Here is a 13,740-nt window from a genome sequence, read left to right on the forward strand (position 1 = left end):
CCCAAATCACTATTGCAGGGCTGACCAACTCTGTTCCTGTTCCTGGAGAGCTACCATCCTGTAGGTTTTCGCTCCAAACCCAGCAGGGTTTCGCTCCAAACCCAACTAACGTGATTCAACTTATCAACCAGTTAGTTCGGCGTGCTAGATAAGGGTCTGAACGAAAACCTACACTCCCATTCAAACCCAGAATCCTATACTGGATTTCTCCAGACTTCCAAGACAAGATTTGGATGGATGGCCACGCGAGGCTAGTGTTGAACATAACACCTAGCCACATACTGGTAGTGTTCCTGCCTGATTACGTTGAAGACGTTGCATTGCATCAACCAATGGTTGTGCGCCACGTCATCGACTATTAGGCATTACATTCCTATATCATATGATGTGGTTAGCTGATATGTTAAACACCTATCCAAGCTTTGCGAGATCTGGAAGGCGTCTGCAATGTAGTCAGGCAGGAATGCCACCCATATGATATAGCGGAGCGGTATAGAGATCTAATGCCCCGACTGCGCAGTCGATTACGTGGCATGCAAATCACGTGCTATGCAACTATTGGTTGATGCAATGCATTATCTGCAATTTGGTCAGGGCCTGGAAAATGACCCTCAACTAGCTGAATCAGGCATGTTAGGTTAGGATTGGACTGAATACCCACAGGATAGTAGATCTCCAGGAAGAGAGTTAGGTAGATCTGTTGTAACCTATGTAAGTACTAGGTCATATTTATTAGTGCGGACCGTAGCAGAATTCCCCTTTTCAATGAAAAAAAAAAATGCATTTCTTACAGGACAAGTTCAGGTAGTCCTTGCAGTTTCAGTCCATTTTCATTCTGTTTGGTTCCTATTGAATACGACCCTGTACTGCCTCCAATCAAGTCCCAGGCTTTTGTGGGCACACTGCCCCTCGACAGCTCATTTGCTCTTCTATAGTTTCAGTTTCGTTTTTCTGTAGAGAGCAGTCTCGCGTTGCTCATTGACCGATGGCTGACCCAGATTCTACTTTATGATTTCAGAAAAGCTCAAAACGGGAAAGCTCAAAAGGAATGATGTGACAGACTAGTCCTGGTCTCCCATTTCATCTGTGTGTAGTGTTTTTAGATTGGTCTGTTATACTGGTCGCAGCCAGACTCTTTATTGCCACACAGAGTTGGTGGTAATTGCTTTTGGTACAGCACGATAGGCAAAAACTCTCACAAGGTTTTAGTTTCAATTTATTAGTAGACAGGTAGAACATTTTAAGGCACAGGGTGACTTGCATTGACTCTGAAATGGCAAGAGACAAAATAATATAGAACAGCAAAAAATACATGAAAAAACAGACATTATACAGCTGTGCCAGGAAAATAACCTCTCCCTCAACGTCAACAAAACAAAAGAGCTGATCGTGGACTTCAGGAGACAGCAGAGGGAGCACACCCCCATCCACATCGACGGGACCGCAGTGGAGAAGGTGAAAAGCTTCAAGTTCCTCGGCGTACTCATCACTGACAATCTGATGGTCCACCCTCATAGACAGTGTGGTGAGGTGTAACAGCTCCTCCTCAACCTCAGGAGGCTGAAGAAATAACATCTGTTAAATATGTGAATGCAACCAATACAATTTTATTAGAATATATCATATAATCATGTAGACGTTAAATGTATCTTCACAGTATAGAGTCTGTTAGCATAAAGTAGGAAATAGTCGGAATGTCTTTGTCCTAGCAGGTAGAACTGAGAAGCTGTGAACTGTCAGTGCTCTCTGAGTTGAGGGAGGTCGTGAAGGGGGTGCGATGGATCTTTGAGGAGTACAATTATGGCTTTGAGGAGTACAATTATGGCTTCCTATCTACATTTCGTTAAAGTCACCATCCATGGCCAAAAACGTGAGGGTAGAGCTGCGGAGCAAGGTGGAAAAATATAGCCGTCTGCATTTTACTGGCTCAAGCTCCTTCTCTAGCTCTTTGGTGCAACTGACAAGCTGAACATACATTTACATTTTAGTCATTTAGCAGACGCTCTTATCCAGAGCGACTTACAGTAGTGAATGCATACATTTCATTTTTTTCATTTCATACATATATTTTTTTTTTCGTACTTGGCCCGCCGTGGGAAACGAACCCACAACCCTGGCGTTGCAAACACCATGCTCTACCAACTGAGCTACAGGGAAGTTGAGGAAGCATGAAAATTGACATGCTGACTGCAGGAATTTCCAACAGAGCTGTTACCAAATAATTTTATGTTAATTTCTCTACCATAACTCTCCTTCAATGTCGTTTTAGAGAATTTGGCAGTATGTCCAACCGGCCTCACAACCGCAGACCACGTTTAACCACGCCAGCCCACAAACTCCACATCCAGCTTCTTCACCTGCGGGATCGTCTGAGACCAGCCACCCGGACAGCTGATGAAACTGAGGAGTATTTCTGGCTGTAATAAAGCCTTGTGAGGAAAAACTAATTCTGATTCGCTGGCGAATCACAATACTCCAGCACAGCATACTAGAATACATGAGGCCTTGTAAAATTCTTATAATATTCTTATAATCCATCTACTGTATATCAGCAGCATGTCACCAGGTCAAATTCCTGGTACATGTAAATGTTCTTGGTGAAGCTTGTTCTGATTTTACAGTCCGTTTCTACAATGTTATTTACAAACAGAAGCAAAATCACCATAGCAACACAACACAGTAACATAACAATAGTGTATCACATCAGCCAACATCTCATGGAAACAACCTGTGAGTCCTAACAATAGCCAGTGGAGTAGGTTTTTAGTGTGTTAATGGCTAAGGGCACAAAGCTTATACTGAAACATGCCTTATTGCACCATACAGTACCTATGGCTGTATGTGAATAATGTGAAGTCAGTATCATCTGTCATTGGGCTTACCTTGCGTGTAATATTGTATTATGCCTTAGTGATTTCTTAGCTGATTATGGCCCACTTCTCATATGAAGTCTGTAATAAGTATACTGACCCCTATATAACAATGGATTAGGATATGTCTTAACAAGTGTCATTCTGTTCTTAGGACAAAGAAGATTGTACATTTTTCCTGATCAAAGAGAGGTTTTGAAAGCCTTATTTGACCAGGGAAGGACCAGGAGAGGGTCGCCTCTGCTGGCTGAGACAGCCACCAGAACTGGACTGTCAGAGAATGTAGTGGAGGTGAGGGTCATTAATGTTCTGTTTTGTATTCTGTGAACATAAGAAAGGGTTTTGCCTTTTTGTAATATTTGGCTTAGGATTACTTAGGAAACTTCCTATGGCCTTACTGATGATTCATCGTTTATATATGACATTACAGTTTTTCTCAATTGCTAAAACACAATTTCTGAAACCTTGCTCCATTTCCTGAAAACATTAAACACAAAACCTCATCTTCAAGCACTATTTACATAACCTCTGACTCCTCTCGCAAAATGAAACATTTGCCTCAAAACAGTTTTACCTGTGTTCAAAATCAAACACTGCTCTCAAATCATAAACAATGTGATCAAAATGATATACACTCTCAAGCAGTCAGTTAACAATCCACCGAAAAATAGAAAACACATTGTTCAAAACATACAATTCTCAGGAAGAAGTACATTTTTAATTAAAAAAAATATTCATATTTTTCCATCATTGTCTTTTGATGAACGAAAACATGTTCTATCATAGTAGCTCAAAATTTATCAGAAATTATTACTCTGCTTTGCTCTTTGCAATTTTGTTTTTTGTTCTTCCTCCTCCTTGTACCCCTATTTTTACAGTACTGTACCCTGCATCTCACAACCTTGTCCTTTGTCTCTGTGATACTGTAATTCTTGTTCTTTGTTGATATGAACCTGCAACCAGTCAAAATCTATTGACCAGTCAGTACTGTTAATAAATGGAAAGCACAATGTTCAGGGCCATACAATTTGTCTATTGTACAGTATACAGCCTACAATGCACTGTACTACAGTATACAATACTAAAAGGGACAAAAATCAAAAGGAGTAAACATGTGATCAATGTGCTTCTTCTTGTCTTTGGGCTGGGTCAGGCCAGAGCACTTCGTCGACATCGCAAGCAATATTGTCCCTCCTGAGGCAACGGGGGAAGAAGCCTCTTGTGTGCCGTATCCAGCCCTGACATGATTCCTCACCTATATCACCACAGGCTAAATCCATGGCTTGCAGCAGATTTACTCTGGTGTAAGGTTGTCTATCATACACTTTCCATCTCCAAGAGGAGAAAAACTCTTCAATCGGATTCAGGAAAGGTGAGTATGGAGGGAGGTACAAGTTCATAAACTGCCCATTGATGTTAAACCATTCCCTTACCTGAGCAGCTCGGTGGAAACTGACATTGTCCCACACTATCACATAGGTGGGAATGGGATTCTCATTTAGCTCTTGACCCTGTTGCTCTTGAACCTGTTGCTCAAATAAAATATCTCTTAGATTGGCAATAAAGCTTAGAAGGTGCTGGGTGTTATGTGTAACATGGTGATGTAGAACACTATGGTTTCTGATAGCAGCACAGATTGTGACATTGCCACCTCGTTGACCAGGGACTTCAACAATGGCCCGCTGTCCAATCATGTTTCGGCCTCTCCTTCTCCTCTTTGTTAGATTGAAGCCTGCTTCATCGACAAAGATGAACTCATGGGGTCTGTCCAAGGATTCCAAGTCAAATATTGTCTGTGTAGAAATACAATATACTGTATGTAGGATTTTGTAAGTCGTACAGAGACAGTGCTATACTGTAGAGTACAATTAGGCCTACTGTATGCACTTCTGATTCACATACATTGTATGTACCGAAGAGTAATGTCATTCACATAGTATGTGTTAGTACTGTAGACAATCTGGATTACAGTAAATGTTTCTGAATGTACACTTACTTGCACATACTGAGCTCGCAGTTCTTTCACCCTTGGTGAGTTGCGCTCAAAAGGTACTTGTTTCATTCGCATCCTGGTACGATAGGGGGACACGGTCAATTGTGGAAATGCTCACACTGTCGATTCCCTGGAAGTGTGTGTTGTCTTGTATCACTCGTTCCTGGATTTCTCTGAGTCGTATTGCATTATCTTGAAGGACCATGCCAACTATAACGGCCTCTTGCTCCCGAGTGAATATAGCTGTCCTTCCACCTGCATGTGGCAGCCTTGCAATTCTACAAAAAGTAGTTGTGCAGTTACAAAACATATTCATGCAGTACAATACATACAGTGATTAACTTTACAAATGTCTATTGAAACAGCTGCATATAGTGTAGTACAGTAAATTTGCAATTACAAAAATACAATAGTTTACTGTACCTGTTCTCTTCTCTGAATGTCCTTACTATGGTGGACACAGAAAATCGGCTCAAATTGGGTTGCACTCTAAGTCCTGCTTCTCTCATTGTCAGTCCATGGACAAGAACATGGTCTATAACTGTTGCTCGAATTTCATCAGATATTGCCACTCTTTGTCTTCCTCTTCATCCTCCTCTTCCTCTTTCTTGCCCTCCTCGTCACCCACCTCGCATACGCACTCGTCCTCTCACATTGTTTCTTCTATCTTCTATATTCTCAGACTTTCTCCTTCCCACCTTCAACAACCTGTTTGCTCTCTGAACTGGCTTATATTGGTTGTGTCGCATCATTTGAAACAGGTTAAATCAATTTTGAGTGGTTGTGTTCAATCAATGACATGTGTTCTCTATTTGTATTTGATTGTTGCCACTTGTGTTTACCAGTATGGATGACATGTGCATTAGAGTGCAGAATGTGTTTTGAGAATGAGAATGTGTTTAGAGTTTTGCTGAAAAGTCTAAGTGAGATCTGCAAATTGTGTTTTACCATGTGAAATGGTTTAAGGTATTGACAACAGACTGCATAATTAGCTAAATGAGTCCAGGCAACTGAGAACTTTGTTCAGCCAATGGGTTTTAGTGTTTTAGCATTTGAGAAAAACTGTAATTGAAACCATCTTAACCTTCTACTTCCTTGTGTCACGTCCTGACCAGCAGAGGGAGTAGTTGTTTAGTATTTGGTCAGGACGTGGCAGAAGTTGTGTGTTGTATGTAGTTTCTAGTTGTTCTGTTTCTGTGTTAGTCTGTGTGACTCCCGATCAGGAACAGCTGGATATCGTTGTTCCTGATTGGGAGTCATATATTAGGTGTGTGTTTTTCTCTTGGGGTTGTGGGTTGTTTTATTTTGCACTGGTGTAAGTAGCTATATAGCCTGTAGAACTGTCGGGTTGTCCTTTGTCATTTTCTTGTTTTTCCGTGTTCTCATTATTTAATAAATTATGATGTTGAGCACGCAATCCGCTGCGCCTTGGTCTTCTCTACAGTACGACAACCGTTACACCTTGGGTGGTATGGTTCAGCAGCGTCAAGTCTTAAAGCTTCCCATCCCTCTACAAATCAAGAACCATCCATAAATCCAGACAATTTGACTTAGACACACCCACTATATGACTAGTACCAACAGCTTCTGTCAGGTCAAAGGTTCAAAACCCCACTCTGTAAAACAAACAGGGCACACAAGTCATTCATATCAACCAGCATCATGTTCCTAAATCCAGGAAGACTTAACCATAACACACCACCTACAGTATACCTCTATCTATTTGTCTGTCTGACCTTGTCTTGTGAAGTATGGCCTGTGATATTTTATGTATTTAAGTGACGTGTTGAATGTTCTGTGATGTGTTACAGTACGTTTGCCATTATTCCCAAACAAATGCCGCTATGGAACAATGAAGGGTTTGACTTCAAATTCGGATCTTATCCTTTGCCTTCGGATCTTATCCTTTGCTGTTGCGATAATAATGTTGATTATTATGTTATTTCAACTTTTTGTGTTTTGCCTCTAGTTTCATATTGCCCAGATTGCCCAGATTCAAAACACCCCGCTGGTTGTGACACAATGCAGATAATAAAAAGGGCTCCTTTTTCAATCATCTGCAAGATAAAAAGCTGAGTTGGTGGAGCAATAGTTTTGTGTTTACTCTTTTAATAAACTATTATGTGCTGATTTGAAAATGTGATGCAGTGTTCTTTACTGTTGTGTTGTCTTCCTATTGTTTCCTCTAGAACTGGTTAGGGAATGAAAGAAAAAAACTGGCCCAGAGTAAAGCTGTCCCTCAACAAAAAACGAAGCTCTACAAACGTAATGTGTCAGCTTACAACCTGTTTATGAGGGACCACCGTAAAGCTAAAGGGTTGCTTTAATTACCTGTTTGCAATTACAAGAGCAAGGCTTGTATTGTGGACTGTATGCATTTCTCAATCGGTGTGTCTTTGATGTAGGTTAATTATTGTTATTTTTAGATGAATGATCAGAGGGGTTTCTCTTCAGAACATTATGGGTCTAACAACAAATTCTAGTCTACTGACTCTATCAGAGACATATTTGTACTTTGTTTCAACATGTAAATGTTTTGTTGTTGTAAGGTCTTGATAGAATAGATTGTTTTATCAATGTCACTGACATTGTCATGTTTTCTGTTGTATGTCAGGAGTTATGGCAGGTACACAGGGCAATTGGCAGGCATTACCACCTGCCACAAAAGCCCATTACAGTGAGGAGGCAGACAAGCTACAGGCAGGAGGTCAGGAGTTGAAGGGGAACCTGAAGGCATTAAAAGTCAAAGATAATTTAAGACGGGAATATATACTATAGGGTCACAATAGTAAATCGTGACATTTCGAAACTTTTACTTTAAAAAAGTAATGTGTTTGGATTTGAGTTAGAGATACAGAATCTGAGATACAGGTTTAAGATAGAGGGACCAGGCATTTTTCTTACAGTAGGATTTTAGTCTTTTCGCCAACTCTTTTCCTATAAGGATTTTTAGGTATCGTCTTTTTTTTACATCTAATTTCATTTATTATTTATCTTGTCTATTTCTACATATTGTTTTGTTAGGTTATCGAGTTGGAAGCTATGGGGGTCGACACAGCATTCCTTGTCCACAACCCCGAGGACCCCATACCAGTCAGCACAGCCTCATCTGGGAGGGGAAAGGAATTTGTTGAGGGCCAGGATCTGATCGGCAAGTTTTCTGAACACTTTTCTGGTACACATATTTTAAAAATAACTTTGGTAACGCTTAACCTCAAGCATACAGATGTAACCCTTCATTTGATCACCCTGTTGCAGGACCACTTTTCTGCAATGCAGGACGTTTTTTACTTGTAGTGTATTTGAAGTTTGAAAAGGCTTCTGAAGTTTCTAATTTCCACGTAGAAATTTCAGACTTGATTTTTGCGATAAATGTATCAACCCCCATCAAAAATGTCAATTCATTATAATCCACATATCATATTTCTTGTTACTGCAGGATTATTTTCCTGATACTGCAGGATTATTTTCCAAATGTAACAAACTGACTCAAATTAAGATCCTACATCTGTACATCTATAATACCTTCAAACACACTCATACAGTACCGTGCCTCTTTTATTGTTACATCTAGGCAAACCTGCAGCTTCACAGTCAAAGGGGTTTGACAAGGCTAGAGTGCAGGGAGTACAAGCCTTATTCAACCAGAAGGATAGTATGTATCATTTTATTTGAAAGAACTATTAAAATGTACTGTATATCTGTAATTCAACATTTAAATAACGGTCCTGCTCCGCTTTTAAGCAAGCTTAAAAAAATGTACCACTAAAATTCCACTAAAGCACTAAAAACGGCTGACATTTGATTCATAAAAACGTATGTGGTAGCTGTGCCTTGTCGGTTTACATTGTTGATATTCAAGTAAGCAAATTTCTGGATCACTGATTGAAGCTTGGAATAATGTGTACACTTGATCTTCCTTCACTAAAGCCTTCTTTCTCTTTCTGTTTAGATGAAGCAGGTGGACAGGGCAGAGTTCCACACATGGCTGTGGCTGCCAAGAAAGTGGTCATTGTAGTAGAGTAGAGGGCATGCCAGCTGGGATAGAGTTGAAAAATAGAGTTGAAAAAGCCCTCCCACTATGGAATGGACCAACTATCTTCCATTTTTGAGGCAGGCCTTGGCATCAAGTTCACAATAAGTAAGATGCAACAAATGCGCTCTAAAATGTTTCAATGCAGAATTGGAATGTCTTGGTCATTGAGATGAACAACATTGACATGTACAGTACAGGCAGTGACTTGACCCATTACTTTAGACAATCAGGACATTCCCTTTGAACCGATACTGCAAATAGTCTGGGTATCCATTTGACTAGGTGTTCAGGAGTCTTATGGCTTGGGGGTAGAAGCTGTTTAGAAGCCTCTTGGACCTAGACTTGGCGCTCCGGTACCGCTTGCCGTGCGTTAGCAGAGAGAACAGTCTATGACTAGGGTGGCTGGAGTCTTTGATAATTTTTAGGGCCTTCCTCTGACACCGCCTTGTATAGAGGTCCTGGATGGCAGGAAGCTTGGCCCCAGTGATGTACTGGGCCGTACGCACTACCGTCTGTAGTGCCGTGCGGTCGGAGGCCGAGCAGTTGCCATACCAGGCAGTGATGCAACCAGTCAGGATGCCCTCGATGGTGCTGCTGTAGAACCTTTAAAGGATCTGAGGACCCATGCCAAATCTTTTCATTCTCCTGAGGGAGAATAGGTTTTGTCGTGCCCTCTTCACAACTGTCTTGGTGTGCTTGGACCATGTTAGTTTGTTGGTGATGTGGACACCAAGGAACTTGAAGCTCTCAACCTGCTCCACTGCAGCCACGTCGATGAGAATGGGGGCGTACTCTGTCCTCTTTTTCCTGAAGTCCACAATCATCTCCTTTGTCCTGATCACATTGAGGGAGAGGTTGTTGTTGTGGCACCACATGGCCAGGTCTCTGACCTCCTCCCTTTAGGCTGTCTCGTCGTTGTTGGTGATGTTGTGTCATCGGCAAATGTAATGATGGTGTTGGAGTCGTGCCTGGCCATGCAGTCATGAGTGAACAGGGAGTACAGGAGGGACTGAGCACGCACCCCTTAGGGGCCCCCGTGTTGAGGATCAGCGTGGCGGATGTGTTGTTACCTACCCTTACCACCTGGGGGCAGCCCGTCAGGAAGTCCAGAATCCATTTGCAGAGGGAGTTGTTTAGTCCCAGGGTCCTTAGCTTATTGATGAGCTTTGAGGGCACTATAGTGTTGAACGCTGAGCTGTAGTCAATGAATAGCATTCTCACATAGGTGTTCCTTTTTCCCAGATGGGAAAAGGCAGTGTGGAGTGCAATGGAGATTGCGTCATCTGTGGATCTGTTGAGGCGGTATGCAAATTGGAGTGGGTCTAGGGTTTCTGGGATGATGGTGTTGATGTGAGCCATGACCAGCCTTTCAAGGCACTTCATGGCTACAGACGTGAGTGCTACGGGTCGGTAGTCATTTAGGCAGGTTACCTTAGTGTTCTTGGACACAGGGACTATGGTGGTCTGCTTAAAACATGTTGGTATTACAGACTCGGACAGGGAGAGGTTGAAAATGTCAGTGAAGACTCTTGCCAGTTGGTCAGCGCATGCTCTTAGTACACGCCCTGGTAATCCATCTGGCCTTGTGAATGTTGAGCTGTTTAAAGGTCTTACTCACATCGGCTGCGGAGAGCGTGATCACACAGTCTTCCGGAACAGCTGGTGCTCTCATGCATGTTTCAGTGCGATTTGCCTCGAAGCAAGCATAGAAGTAGTGTAGCTCGTTTAGTAGGCTCGTGTCACTGGGCAGCTCTCGGCTGTTCTTCCCCTTGTAGTCTGTAATGGTTTGCAAGCCCTGCCACATCCGGCGAGCATCAGAGCCGGTGTAGTGCGATTCGATTTTAGTCCTGTATTGACGCTTTGCCTGTTTGATGGTTCGTCGGAGGGCATAGTGGGATTTCTTATATGCTTCCGGGTTAGAGTCCCACTCCTTGAAAGCGGTAGCTCTAGCCTTTAGCTCAGTGCGGATGCTGCCTGTAGTCCATGGCTTCTGGTTGGGGTATCTATGTACACTCACCGTGGGGACGACGTCATCGATGCACTTATTGATGAAGCCAATGACTGATGTGGTGTACTCCTCAATGCCATCAGAGGAATCCCGGAACTTATTCCAGTCTGTGCTAGCAAAACAGTCCTGTAGATTAGTATCTGCTTCATCTGACCACTTTTTTATTGATCTAGTCACTGGTGCTTCCTGCTTTAATTTTTGCATGTAAGCAGGAATCAGGAGGATAGAATAAGGGTCAGATTTGCCAATTGGAGGGCGATGGAGAGCTTTGTATGCGTCTCTGTGTGAAGAGTATAGGTGGTCCAGAGTTCTTTTTCCTCTGGTTGCACATTTTACATGCTAATAGAAATTTGGTGAAACGGATTTAAGTTTCCCTGCATTAAAGTCCCCGGCTACTAGGAGCGCCGCCTCTGGGTGATAGTTTTCTTGTTCGCTTATGGCATAATACAGCTCCTTCAATGCTGTCTTAGTGCCAGCCTCTGACTGTGGTGGTATGTAAACAGCTACAAAGAATACAGATGAGAACTCTCTCGGTAGATAGTGTGGTCTACAGCTTATCATGAGAAACTCAGGCGAGCAATAGCTCGACACGTCCTTAGATATCATGCACCAGCTGTTGTTTACTAAAAATACATAGACCGCCGCCCCTTGTCTTACCAGACGCCTCTGTTCTATCCTGACGGTGCATCGTATAACCAGCCAGCTGTATGTTGATGTTGTTGTCATTCAGTGATAAGGGAATTTATATGTTTAAAGGTTATGACTAAACAATTCCACCCTGAAACGTAATTATAACATTATGTAACATATATAATGAATAATTAGACAAACGTAACTATTAGTAATTATTCGATTCTGTAACATGTATAATTAATTAGAATGATAAACTTCAGTCTAATAAGGTTTGGTCGAGACAAGTAGAAATGTGTGTGTGACTAAGAAAATACAGAGAACAATTAAACTGTGTATGACCTGACCTGGCTAGAACTCTGAGAAACTTACGGCAGGAAAGGGAGTCCCATCAAGGTCCCTCTAATCTCGGGGGAATGGAACTGCAGGCTTGGTAGTGATAAACAGTCGTGAGAACTATGGGGAAGGATACATCCCACCTACTGTTCGTGTGTATGTATGTGCGTAGGCTATCTACTGTTTGTGTGTAGGTATGTGCGTAAGTAGGGAGGGAGTGAGTTATAAAATGACATGTTCTTTGTATTTTGACTTTAGAACGTTCTCATGAATAAACTTTACGGACCTTTTGCATAAGCTGAGTCTTTGCCTAATTATTATTAAACCCAGGGTCTTACAAACCTCGGGGATTGGTCAAAGCTTATTGATTGTTAGTTATTATCATTGGGATTGAAAAGTCTCGTGACATTCAGCCACGACTCTGTGAAGCATAAGATGTTACAGTTTTTAATGTGCCGTTGGTAGTTTAATCTTCCGCGTAACTAGTCGATTTTTTAGTCCAAAAAAATTGCACGTTTGCTGGCAGAATGGAGGGAATTGGGGGTTTATTCTTAGAAGGCAGCCGGACCTTCGGCCCCTCTTTCGCCACCTCCTCTTCACACAGATCACGGGGATCGGGGCCTGTTCCCGAGGAAGCAGCGTATCCTTTGCGTCGGGCTCGTCAGAGTCGTGGAAGGAAAAAGAGGATTCCGCCAGTAATCGCAGTCCTGATGTCTAGAAGTTATTTTCGGTCATAAGAGACGCTAGCGGCAACATTATGTACAAACAATGCAAATAAGCGAACAAAAAAACACAATCGGCTGGGGGCACATAAAACGCCTTCCATCTTCTCCGACGCCATCTTATGGGAGTGGAGATGGAAATGGGAGTGAAGCTGGGCCTGGAGCAGGAACAGGGCCTGTAGTTGGTGCTGGGTCTGGGCCTTTAACTGGTGGTTGGGCTGCACCAGGACCTGTGTCTAATTCCCCAGAAGTTGGTAGTAATATATGCATGTACACAGAGTATACAAAACATTAAGGACACCTGCTCTTTCCATGACATAGACTGACCAGGTGAATCCAGGTGAAAGCTATGATCCCGTTGATGTCACTTGTTAAATCCACTTCAATCAGTGTCGATGATGGGGAGGAGACAGGTTAAAGAAGGATTTTTAAGCTTTGAGACAATTGAGACATGGATTGTGTATGTGTGCCATTCAGGGAGTGAATGGACAAGACAAATGATTTAAGTGCCTTTAAATGGGGTATGATAGTAGGTGCCAGGCGCACTGGTTTGTGTCAAGAACTGTAACGCTGCTGGGTTGTTCACGCTCAAATGTTTCCCGTGTGTATCAACAAAGGACATCCAGCCAACTTGACACAACTGTGGGAAACATTGGAGTCAAAATGGGTCAGCATCTCTGTGGAACGCTTTTGACACCTTGTAGAGTCCATGCCCGATGAATTGAGACTGTTCTGAGGGTAAAGAGGGGTGGGGGTGTGGTGCTTGGCTTAGTTCAATAATACTCAATTCCAGATAAACAACAGTGCACTGCACCTGCCTTTAAACAGCAAATGTATACTGCATGATAAAAGAGTATAAGAGTAATTATAGTCAATGACCAGAATCTTTGCTGGCATAGAAAGTCAGTTCAGAATTAGATATTTGGTACATGTGTGGAAACTCATTTACCACACAATGTAATGAATGAGGTGTTTCAGTGCAGACACCATATTAAAAGCACATCTGTTTTTCGGTATTTTATCAAAATGTACTGTGAATGTACTCAACAAGTCAACCTGTATTTTGTCTTTGATTATGAAGAACATACACGACCGTTCAAAAGTTTGGGGCCACAAGAAAAGCACATTTTTGTCCGTTAAAATAA

General features: G+C 42.2%; 1 long non-coding RNA gene across 1 annotated transcript; it reads left to right on the top strand.

Annotated features, from left to right (window-relative positions):
* The first annotated feature begins 820 nt into the window (after positions 1-820).
* On the top strand, positions 821-6,280 carry LOC106564937 (uncharacterized). The gene is made up of 4 exons (XR_001319567.3): positions 821-1,455; positions 2,270-2,432; positions 3,025-3,161; positions 4,024-6,280. It is a non-coding gene; the product is annotated as an uncharacterized LOC106564937 (long non-coding RNA).
* The last annotated feature ends 7,460 nt before the right edge of the window (positions 6,281-13,740 follow it).

The sequence above is a fragment of the Salmo salar genome, chromosome 12, assembly GCF_965601325.2.
Source record: "Salmo salar chromosome 12, fSalSal1, whole genome shotgun sequence".
Lineage (NCBI taxonomy): Eukaryota > Metazoa > Chordata > Actinopteri > Salmoniformes > Salmonidae > Salmo > Salmo salar.